We start from the raw sequence: 11,344 nt of genomic DNA, 5'->3' as shown, positions 1-11,344 counted from the left end.
CGGAGGGCCGGCGGCGGGGCCAGCCAATCCCGCCGCCCCACACCGCCCCCAACCGCACCCCCCGCCCCAAACGGAGCCGGCCCGGGGGGGGGGAGCGCGGCAGACCCCCCTCCTCCGCCCCTCTCCCCCTGCTCGCAGCATCTCGCCCGGCAGCGCCGTGGGGGCTTTCCCCGCCCGGGCGCTGCACGCCCCTGCGGGGCGGGGACGGCAAATGAGGGGGTCCCGCCGGGGAGTGCGGGATGCGGAGCGGGGAGAGGGGGGCCGAGCGAAGGTGGAGTGCGGGAAGGGCTCGGCCATGGGGCCGGCTCGGCCGGGTGCTGCCCCGCCGCTGAGCCGGGACTGTCAGCGCCGCCGCCGGGATGCCCGGGGCTGGAAATCGGCACCGGGGAGATAAATGTGCTAAAATCCCTTAAATCAGGCACAGCAGCGCGCAGCCGGGAGCGGGACAAACCTCACCCGGTCACATTAGTTTGAAATAACTGTCTGGATCGGGAAAAAAAATAATTATAAAACAAATAATTGCGAGGCTCCGCGCCGACCCCGGAGACCGACGGGACGAGCAGGGCCCGGGCAGCGGGGCCGCGCCGAGAGGGCTGCAGGGCAGGGACGGACCCTGCCCGCTCCCCGGCCCGAGCACGGAGCCGGGCTGGGGCTGGCTGACAGCCCTGGGCCCGGGGAGCCGAGCCGAGCCGAGCCGGGCCAGGCACAAGGACCCTGGGACGGAGCACAGCTTTCCCGGTGGGGCTGCGACATCGCTAATAGTTTTTTTTTCCCCCCCAATCTTTTCCCCACAATCTCACACTTTTCTCTTAAAATAATTAATAACAAAACCCAAACATCACAGTTTCAATATTTGCAATTACTCGTGTGCTTTGGGGCGGGGAGCAGAGGTGCATCCCGAATCAACAGGCGCTTTCTGCGGAGTTTGTGCTGCAGCTCAGCGGCAGCAGCCGGGGCGCCGGCCTGGCTTCGCCACCCGCCAAGGTGCGGATAAACCGGTCCGCCTTTGGGGCGGAAAATAATAATAATAATGGGAAAGGCACAAACAACTCCCCGGAGCGCGGCCGGGCGCTGCTGCCTGTCCCGTTCCCCAGGCGCTCCTGTCCGGTTCCTCAGCCGCTGCTTTCGGGGAAAAAGGGAAACGCTGATGGCAATCCTTCAGCCCTCCTAGCTGGGCGCGGGGCGAGGACACCGTTCCTGCCCGGGATCGGGGCGGGAGCAGCCGCTCCGGGGCTCGCGGGGCAGCGGCCGCGGCTCCAGCCCGACGGCGCGGCCGGGACGTGCGGGGCTTGCGCCGGGCCCCACCGGGGGCTGCGGGCGGCCCCGGGGATGCTGCTGCCGCTGCTGCTGCCGCTGCTGCCCCCGGGGCCGCCCCCGCCCCGGGCGGGCAGCGCTGGGGGCTGGGAGCTGGAGCCGGCCTCCCCCGGCCCGACCGCCCCAGTCACTACGACGCCGGGGCTCTGACGTCACCCGTCACTGCCAAATTCGCCAGGAAATGAACTTTTAAAAAAATAATAACAATAATAATAATAATGATGGCAATAATAATAATAAAACTGCTTTTCCTCGCTGCGGAGCACGCCTGGTCGGAGCGACGTGGGGGTCCCTCTCTTACTATTCTCCCCCCACACCCCTCGTTGTCTCCCTGTAAGCTTCCCCCAAGGGACCCTGAACGCAGCCCCCGGGGGAACCCACATCGGGGGCCATACTGGGGGACCTAAAGGTTGGCACAGGGGGAGGCGATTACGGTCCCCCCCTCCCCCTCCGCTCTCCTCTGCCGCCTCCTCCGCCCCAAGCCCGGGTGTCCCGCTCCTCCCGGCCCCTGACCTCGGGGCTGCGCGGTGGCGCCGGGACCGCGGCGCCCCTGGCCCCCTCCTGCCGCCGCGGGGGGGTGGCAGGCGGCGGGGCCAGGCAGCAGCTCCGCGGAAGGGGCGGCGGAGCCGGGCTGCTCCCGGGACGGGCGGGTTGGCCCGGGCAGGCCGGGGACAGGAGCGGGGCCGGGCTTGGTGCGAGAGGGGCCGGGGTTCGGGAGGGCAAATGCGCCCCGCGCTGCGGAGCGTGCCCGGGAGCCTCAGCCCGGTGGTGACCGGGAGGAAAGGGAAACAAAGCAAAAAATGGAAAAAAAAAATAAATATATATATATAAAAGGGAAAGTTAAAAGGCAGAGAGAAAACCAAGCGGGCTTTCCAAGAATCCGGCTTCTCCCTCCGAAGCGATTTTCATTCTACATGCACCAAAATCACCCAAGTATCACCCGAGAGTGGATTTTTTAATGTTTTGAAAGAAAGGTGACGATAAAACCAACGCGGGCCTTTGCAGGTAGATCCCCTCGGCGCCTCTTTGTACCCAGCGCCGGAGGCGGCCGGGGCCGGGCGCGCCGTGCCCGTGGAGCCCCGGCCGCTGGAGCAGGGCGGCGGCCACCGGGATCACCGGGGCCCCGCCGGCTCCCGCTCCCGCCCGCCAGCGAAATCCACCTCCTCGCTACACGCTTATTAATTAATTTGGATGTTTTAATTACTGCCCTGCTGCCATCAGCACGGGGACGAGGGGGTTTTTTGGGGGTTATTTTTTATTTTTTTTTGGGTGGGGGGAATGGGGTGGGCTGTTTGTTTTAGGCAGGTGATAAAATCGCAGTTAACGAGCTGATAATTCGTTCGTGTTTGTTTTAAAAGACAAATTGTAAAGATTAATCAGGCGGCTTGATTTATGGCGAGGCAGACCCCGGCGCTGCCCGGCCAGGGCTCCCTGAAGCCCCCGTCTCGGGTTACCCGAGGCCCGGCAGGCGAAGGAAAACAAAAGGGGCGAGCGGGTGGCGGCGGCGGCTCCGGCTCCTCGGGACCGGCTGTCCCGGCGCCCGCCCCTCCTCCGGCCCGGGGGTCCGGCCACCAGCTCCCCGCCGCCGGGTGCGCTCCTCCGGCGGCCGGCGCCTCTCCTCGCACCCACCTCTCGCCTCCTGCAGCCCCTCCCCTTAAAACCCTTTGTGAAATAAATGACCCCTCCAGCAGGGATGAAAGATTTCTGCTGAGAGCCCGGCTGAGCTGGGAGATTTCCTAACCGGCCGGCTCGCAGTATGTTGGTTTATTTTGTTTTATTTTATCATTTTATCCAATTTTTTTGTTTTGTTTTAAATTCCCGACGTGTCCCGTCCCCGCTGCCTGGCTCTGGCGAACCGGCTGCCGGCTCTGCTCTCGGCCGCTCAACGCCCCGGCGGCACGGCGGAGGTTTTTAATTGAATTAATGCACCCACCGGGAGCGGCAGCGAACTGCGCTGGCTGCTGGAGGCGAGCGGCTTAGCTCCGCTCCGCAGCCCGCCGCTCACACGGCTGGTTAAGCAGCTCTTCCCTCAATTTTCTGCCAAAGCTTCCCCGGAGAGGGTCCGGCCGGGCCCCGCTCCTTCACCCCGCGCCTGCCAAGCCCTTTTTACCTTCTTTCCCCCACCTTCTTCCCCCGGGCACTACGGGCTCCGTTTTATTACCTTTATTTTTATTATTATTATTGCTGTTGCAATTTATTTTTCTCTTTTAATAAGGGAGCTTTCCCAGATCTGGGAGCACAACTGGTTATTTTGATTTGATTGACAAGTGATGTCATATCATTAAGGGAGGGGGAGACGACAACATGCTTTAGCAACAGTTAGCGGTGCCATGTGATAGAGTTGACACCTATTCTCGGGCAGGGGAGAAGGCAGAAAACAAATAAGCCGGCGCCGCACACGGACCATTTATTTACATGTCCGGAGAGGGGATTCTTCCTCTTTTTCCCCCCCTTTCATTCTGGGTATTTGGATCTGGGAAAAAATGTACCTGAGAAGAGCCCGCAGACCCAGGGCACGTTCCTGCAGACGCGCCTTCCTGGGGTGCCCCAGGGCCACACTCTGTCCCCATGAACGGAGAGCGGGGGCCGAGACCTCCCGAGCAGCGCTGCCCGCAGCCTCCCCGAGGTGCAGCCCGCAGACGGCAGCAGGGAGGGCAGGAAAACTCCGTGAAAAGAAAGGAGAAGAGGGAGAGAAGTGCTCAGCGCACGGGGCCGCGGCGCTGCCGGAGCCGGCGGGCGGTGTGAGAGCCCCGGGCGGGCTGGGCAGGGGGCTGCTCCCGGCGGGGAGGGGGCTGCCAGGCTCTGCTGTGGGCGACCCGCCCCTGCTCCCCCGCAGGCTGCGGCTCCCACCCGGCCGCAGGTGGGAGCCCCGGCCCGCCGGTCCCTGCGAGCACCCCTCACACCCGTATCGGGTCTATTGCCTTGGATTTTTTGGGGGGAGAGAAAGTTTTTGCTTTCTGCCTTAAAAAAAAAAAAAATCGCGGTGTTTTCGGCCCTCCGGTCTTGTCTCCGCTTTGCTTCTCTTCTCCCCCGCTTCCCCCGTCCTGCGTTACTAGCTAGCATTAATGGCTCCTGATGGGGTTGTAAAGTGACACAGTTACCTCGTAACCACAAGACCCTGACTTAAACTGCATTAAGAAAAAACAAAAAGAAAAACAAAAATTTAAAAAAAAAACCCGCTAGAGATACGACTAGGGGAATAAATCACGGAAATTTTTTTTTCTTGCTTTTGTAAATAAGCTATCCTCCATCCCGCGGGGGATTTCTGCGGGGTTTGTACCCCACCGTGGGAACCCCGGTCCCAGTCTCGCTCCTGCCTTCACCTGCGCTTTGTCCGCAATTTGCCGGGTGCCCGCAGCCCCCCGGCTCGCTAGGCTGCAAGAGAAAGGGGAGGAAAAGCCCCAAGCAGACCCCAGCCTGCCCACAAAACCGCCTTTTGTGTAAGTTCCCGAAGAGAAATGCGTGCGTGGGGAAAGGGGAGGTTACACACGCGCAGCTTTGTCCAGAAAAAGGTATAATTCTCTTTTTCAGGAGTTGCCAGGAAAGATTTCGTTTTCAGGATCTCTCTTTAATTTGATGTATGTATGTATATATATATATATATTTTTTTTTTTTTTTCCTTTCAGGGTTATTTCGGAAGGAGCTGTTGCAGGAGGGAGGAACGAGGCCGAGCCCGCAGGTTTGATTTGTTTTTCCTCACGCAAAACTTTGGTGGGGAGAGACCGACCCGGCACGGAGAACGGGACTCGACTCCCGCCCGCGGCCGCCTGCCCGGAGCCGCGGGGCTGAGCCAGGCCGGAGCTCAGACTTCCGAGGAAAAAATATTTGCGTTTAATAAAGATGCTCCGTGCGCCGGGGAAGAACAATCCCAGCCGCCGAAACTCGCACTCCCTTAGTGAAATCGCTTTTCTTATTGAAATCGCATCAAAACCAGGCACGCTGGACGCTTCTCCTTTTTTTATATTTTTTTTCTTGCCTTCCAGCATGAGCACCCCAAAGCAAAAGGAGGATAAAGAGGGGAACTTTGCACATACAAAAACAGAAGAAAAAAAAAAGGCGATGGGGTGAAAGAGTCGGCGGAGAGGAGCGGCCGTGGCCCGATGTGCCTGGGTAATTTTAAATCATGCAAAGCCCCGTAAAGCTGCCGCACGGGACTGGGACGGGAGGACTCCCCGGCAGGCAGGTGCAGAGAGAGCGGGGCCGGGCCCTGCCGGCTTTCGGGGCAGAACAAACCCTCGCATCTTTTTTTTTTTTCTTCTCTCTCTCTCTTTTTTTTTTTTTTTTTTTTTAATGCCCAAATCTGCCAACAAAGGGAGAGACGAGATAGGATGTAGCTGCGGGGAGGGGACGCAGGGCTCTCTGCACACCCTGTCTCCGGGAAATCTCTGCCTGGCCGCCCTGGGTGAAATGCAACTTTCCAAGATGGAGATTTAAATAATCACCCCAGTGACAATGGGGAAAAAAAAAAAATCAAAACAACCAAGCAGGGCCCGGCGGCCGCGCTGCCCGCGGGGCGCGGAGCGGGGAGAGCCCCGCGGCCGGGCAGAGCCGGGCAGCCCCCGGTGCCCCCGGGCGTTCGGGCGCTGCTCCGCGCTCCGCCCGGCCGGCTCAGCCCGCGAGGTTCGGCCGTGCCGGGGACGTCTTTTCGTTCTTTACGAACCCTGCCAGATTTGTCCCTGGGGAAAACCGCCCCGAGGGAAGCGCTCCCGCAACGGGACCCGCGCCTCGCTGCCGGCAGGGCCGCGCAAAGCCGCGCAAAGCCGCGCTGCCGCGGCCCCTTACCTTGCCTCTCCCGGCTGTCCTCGTTTTCCTTTCAGTTCTCCGCACGGTGCAGGGGAAGCGCCGGTGGTGCCGCGGGCTGGGAGGGCTCGGCGGCCGGAGCTGCCCTCGCCGGGAGCGGCGGTGCCGCGGGCGGAGGGTGCGCGCAGCCCGGCCGAGGGGCTGCCGCCTGCGCTGCCTCAAACTGGCAGCAGCTCCGAGCTGAGCCCTTTTTTTTTTTTTTTCCTCCGTTCCCTCCTTCCCCCCTTCCCTTCCTCCCTCCTCCCTCCCTCTCCTTTCCTCTCTCCCTTCTTTCCCTCCCCTTCTCTCTCTCACTCTCCTGCATTCGCGGATGGCACAGCGAGCCGCTGTGTATTTATGTACATAATACGGCAGCTCGTCCCCTCCACTTCATTTGCATCATTACAATATCTGTACAAGCACATCACATTGTCTGTTGCTTGCACCTTTTGTTACGGTTGCTGTCACAGTCTACGCGACTTGACTTTCATATTTTAAATGAATTGATATTATACCAACAACACGCACTCACATCCCAGGCGCAGGGAAACCGGGCTCCGGGCTCGGCGCCGCAGCCCCAGCCTCTCCCGAGCCTCTCGTTTCTTCCTCTGAACCCAGGGAAGGTGGGCTGGGGGGGAGACGCTTCGTCGGATCAATTATTCCTATAAATTACTCCTAGTCGTATTAATTTTCTTTCCCTCTCTAGTGAAGGAAATGGGACTCTTGGATTTTTTTACATAGACCAGCCTGGTTTTTGCATAACCTCATGCTTCTTCTCACACCTTTCCCTTCCAAATTCAGCCTTTCGGGCTATGCACCTGCACGTAAGTGAGGCAGCAAGAGAAGCTGGAAGAGGCACAAGCAAATATTACACGCCGAGTCGTTGTTATAGCTAGGAAACAGACGGTAAAATACAGATTTCGTAGAGCGCTAAGAAATCCAGCCAGAACGAATATTTTGGGAAATGTTTGCGCTCCCCAGCCCTGGCCCGGCAGCCCTCACCTGCCGGGTGTTTCCCTGCCGGTGCGTGTGTGCGCGGGGCTGCGCTCCCCTCGGCCGCTCCTGCCCGGGCTGACGGGCGCGGGGGTCGCGGAGAGGCGGCTCGGGGGGCGCGGCGCCATCCTCCAGAGGGGGGGACAGGCGGGACCCCCGCCCGAGGCTGCAGGAAAACCGTATTAATACAGAAACAAAGGCCGGACCGTCCGGTGGGGGCCCTGCGGGTGGTGGGGTAACGAAATATGGTTCGGGAAGGGAAGGAGAAAAGTTTCGCGGGAGAGGAATTATCATCATAATGGAGGTAAAAATGTGAGCAGGGAAAAGAGGGGGGGGATCCTATTCTGCTGGCATTTTCTGTCTGTCTTTGTGATATGGTTCGGGGGAAAAAGGGTCCTTGATATGCGGCAGATAATTCTTATCAGCCCCACGCAGCCCATTTCCAAAGTAAGTGTTTTAATTACTCCTCCTGTATTACCCTTCATCCTCTGAGAGAAGATACATCACCAGATTTATGCAGGGGAAAAATACAAAAGAATGTGGTATTAAAATACATACATACATAGATCCCCTCTTTTTTCCCTTGTGCCCAGGAACAGGGAGACGCTGTCGGCAGCCGCGTCCTGGGATCGCCCGGCACGGAACGACTCCAAAACGAGGAACTGTCGCTCAGGCGGAAAAACTACGGGAAAAGTGGGGTTTGAAGGCTGCAGATTTTTCCCCAAGCGGGGTCAGGCGGGGGTGTGCGAGCCGGGGGCTCAGGGGGCCGAGAGCGGAGCAGCGCCCACCCGAGCCGTCCCGGGACAGCCGGGGTCACCCCCCACGTGCCACCAGAGACACGGGGGGTCCGCCGGGCAGGGAGTCACGATTTTCCCCTCATGCCCGCTGGAAGAGAAGGATGTTTTTCTTTCCCGTTAAGCTTTCGTACTAAAGATGTCATATGAAAGTCTGAGAGGAAGGGGGGACCGTGCTCTGCTCTTTTTCACGGTAACAACCATATCATATTGAAAAATATGATGGACAGTGGGGGAAGATTTCCTCCCCCATTAAAAAAAAAGAAAAAAAAGAAAATAACCCCAACCTTTTCAATATTGATTCAAAAAAAAAAAAAAAGGAGAAAATTTTAAAAGAGAAGAAGCAGCACCAGCAGCAAGGAGAATATAGGCTCAGCAGCTCTCCAGGTTAGCTTCCTTATTATTACTATCCAGGGGTAATTTTTCATCTCTGCTAGCTAATCTTTGTTCCTTGTGAAGATAATGAATAGCCCAATCCTTATCTCCTGGGCTCCTGGAGGCTGCTGTAGAATGGGGTTGAACAGGGTTGAAAATTGGTTCCAAAGTGCTGCTGAATAAATGGTGTTCCTTATCTCTCGCTTCCAGATTATCGGAACCCTTTCAAAACTCACACAACAAATACAGCCACCGCATCTAATGCATCATTTACCAGAGCAGATCTCCGCGTTTGATCGGCAGATAGGCAAAATCTATGTATTCCTTGCTTTACTTAGTATGCATGGATGCGGGGCTGCTGTGCACCGGGGCTGCCCCCGGCCGGGCCCGGGACACCCCCGAGGCTCTTGGCACACGCCGGTCTTCCCTGCGGATTCCGTGCGGTGACAAAGTGTCCCCTGGCCATCCCCGACCCAGGGCAGCAGGGTGGGACAGCAGCTCACTGCGCAGGGTGCTGCCACACAGCCTGCTTGGAAATTTGGGTTTGCTCTGCTGAGGCACCGGTGGATTTGCAGGGATGGGAGAAGAGTTGTGAACATCAACCCGGGCACCTCAGGCACCTGCTGGAACTCACTGCTGCACCCAGAGCCTCCTTCTCCTGCATCCCTGGGCAGGCAGTGCCTCAGGAGTGATGAAGAGTGTGGCAGCACCTCTGTCCCCATGCAGAAAGCCACGTCCAGGCTCAGCTGTGTCCCAGTCCTGCCCCAGCCCTTAGCTGGGTCAGTCTAGTGAAAACTCCCAGGGCTCCCCCAGCTTGTTCCCCCCAAACCCTGCCCATGGAGCCCTGGCAGTCCTTGGGTCCTCCACGGGCTGGGCTGGGCGATCCCTCCAGCTCTCAGCCACAGGCACAACAGGGCACCTGAGACAGCCCAAATTTGGGAAGAAATTGGTGATTCTGAGGGACAAAAATAAACCTCACAGAAAGGGAGTTATTTGCTCCTAGAGTTAGTGTGAAGTCTGTCCCTTCCAGCTCAGGACAGTATCAGATTTTTCTTCCTTTCTTTCTCCCTTCCTCTGTTTTTCGATTTCTCTCTTTATTTCTTGTTTCTTATTCTGTCTTTTTTTTTTTCCTCCCAAAACCTATCTACATAACAGTAAATGCCTTCCAGTCTGGGTGTGCAGCCCCCAGCTCCAGGACAGGAGATCCCCCAACCCAGAGGCAGGGACAGATGTCCCTTTGGCTTACCCAACCCTTCTTTCCTCTGGCAGTACCTGAGCTTGTGCCCAGGAACCAGACAAGGAAACATTTTATTCTGCAGCACATGACATTGCCAGCACTGCCCTGGAGCCCCGGACCAGGGGGACAGCAAGATTCTGGCTTGGGGACAGGACACCCACAGTCTCCTGGTCCCCTCTGCCTGTCCAGCAAAGCTCATCTCCTGCCTGGAAAGAGAGAGAAACTTTCATGGGATGTTGCAGGCAAGCAGCAGCCCCTGCCCGCGCTTGAAAGTTTTGCAAATGTTCAACTTGTACTAATTTTGTATGGCTGTATTCACAGTTGTTCTCTGTAAAAAATGGACCTGTGTTAGTTTATTAATAACCTAAACATTACGCATTAAAGACCTATGAGTGACACAAGATGACAAAAAGCTGTATTTTTCCAATATACACAAGCACACATTTAATAACCTTCTATTGCATCTCAGCTAGGCCTTCTCTCTGATGGTTCCCATGGCAACTGAGATAAAAAAGCAGCCATTTTCCATATCTCTATGAAAGTCTATTATATTGCAGGATTAGTTCATCTTCTGCTAAGGTCAAACACAAAGTCATACAACCTGAAATATTTAGAATCCATGTACATTCATTTTTTTATATGCCCTTTCATTTTCCACAAAAGACTGGGCTCCTCTGAGGTTTTATTCCCCAGAAAATGCTAAGCAAAGCAATAAAAAAATCATGATTAGCAGCTGATGAAAAGTTCAATTGTTTTTTTCTCTCTCTCTTTTTTTTTCCCCTCTCTCTCTCTCTCTCTCTTTTTTTTTTTTTTTCCCCTTAAAAAAAAAACCCCACTATTGTTGGGCAGATAGTGCCTTCCCCATTTATCTCTATCAGCAGCCGTGATTGCAGCCGATACCTGCCGCCTAATTGGGCTGGGAGCGATTCGCAGGCGGACGGCGGCACCTTCTGGCAGCGGCGGGCGCGGCGGGGCCGGGACACGGCGGGTGTCGGGACCGGGACACGGCGGTGCCAGAACCGGGACACAGCGGTGCCAGAACCGGGACACGGCGGGTGTCAGAGCCGGGACACCGCGGGTGCCAGAACCGGGACACCGCGGGTGTCAGAAGCGGGACACGGCGGGTGTCAGAGCCGGGACACCGCGGGTGTCGGAACCGGGACACGGCGGGTGTCGGAACCGGGACACCGCGGGTGTCGGAACCGGGGCCCCGCTCCGCAGCCCGGCCCCGGCAGCCAGGCTGAACCCGAGCTCGCCCGGGGCTCCGGGTGCTCCGCACTGCTCGGGGCTGCTCCGCATGGTAACAATTCATAGAATCCCTCCGCGGGCTGGGGATACCGGAGTGTGTGTCTGCTTCTTTCCGCGGTGATTAAACGTTTTTACGCGGGTGCCAGAGCCGGGGCCCCGCTCCGCAGCCCGGCCCCGGCAGCCAGGCTGAACCCGAGCTCGCCCGGGGCTCCGGGTGCTCCGCACTGCTCGGGGCTGCTCCGCATGGTAACAATTCATAGAATCCCTCTGCGGGCTGGGGATACCGGAGTGTGTGTCTGCTTCTTTCCGCGGTGATTAAACGTTTTTATTTAGTAGTGCAAGTGGGTTCACAAAGCCTCTCACCTGCAAGTTTTAGCTATTGAAGGCTTGCAGAAAAAAAATAAAAAATTAAAGTGTTACACACATCTGAGTGGCTCCCGTGAGCCCTGATCTCTCTGCAGGAAAGCGAAGTCACTTTGCTTTTTTTTATGAAGGAGTTGGCAACGTAATTCAACCAGGTCCTGGTGACACCTCGAAATGCAATAAAGTAAAACCTGGGCAGCCTTCAGACAGTTTGAATGGTGACAAACATGTTATCACCCGT

The 11,344-nt window shown here is 57.3% G+C and overlaps 1 protein-coding gene and 1 long non-coding RNA gene across 3 annotated transcripts in view; one reads left to right on the top strand and one right to left on the bottom strand.

Moving 5' to 3' along the window:
* Positions 1-7,690, bottom strand: part of GATA2 (GATA binding protein 2) — a 19,806-nt gene extending 12,116 nt beyond the window's left edge. The window contains exon 1 of one of the 2 annotated variants that reach the window (XM_039734343.1): positions 6,097-7,690. The gene's annotated coding sequence lies outside the window, so the exon portion shown is untranslated. Of the gene's footprint in view, positions 1-863; positions 996-6,096 lie in introns of those variants that run through there. The other variant, XM_039734342.1, reaches the window with a different exon arrangement.
* LOC120514151 lies at positions 1,839-10,229 on the top strand. The gene is made up of 4 exons (XR_005630412.1): positions 1,839-2,319; positions 4,941-4,993; positions 5,298-5,424; positions 7,680-10,229. It is a non-coding gene; the product is annotated as an uncharacterized LOC120514151 (long non-coding RNA).
* The last annotated feature ends 1,115 nt before the right edge of the window (positions 10,230-11,344 follow it).

This window comes from Passer montanus, unplaced genomic scaffold, assembly GCF_014805655.1.
Source record: "Passer montanus isolate IOZ18808 unplaced genomic scaffold, ASM1480565v1 scaffold9, whole genome shotgun sequence".
Classification (NCBI taxonomy): Eukaryota; Metazoa; Chordata; class Aves; order Passeriformes; family Passeridae; genus Passer; species Passer montanus.
This window is presented reverse-complemented; position numbering and strand designations above follow the sequence as displayed.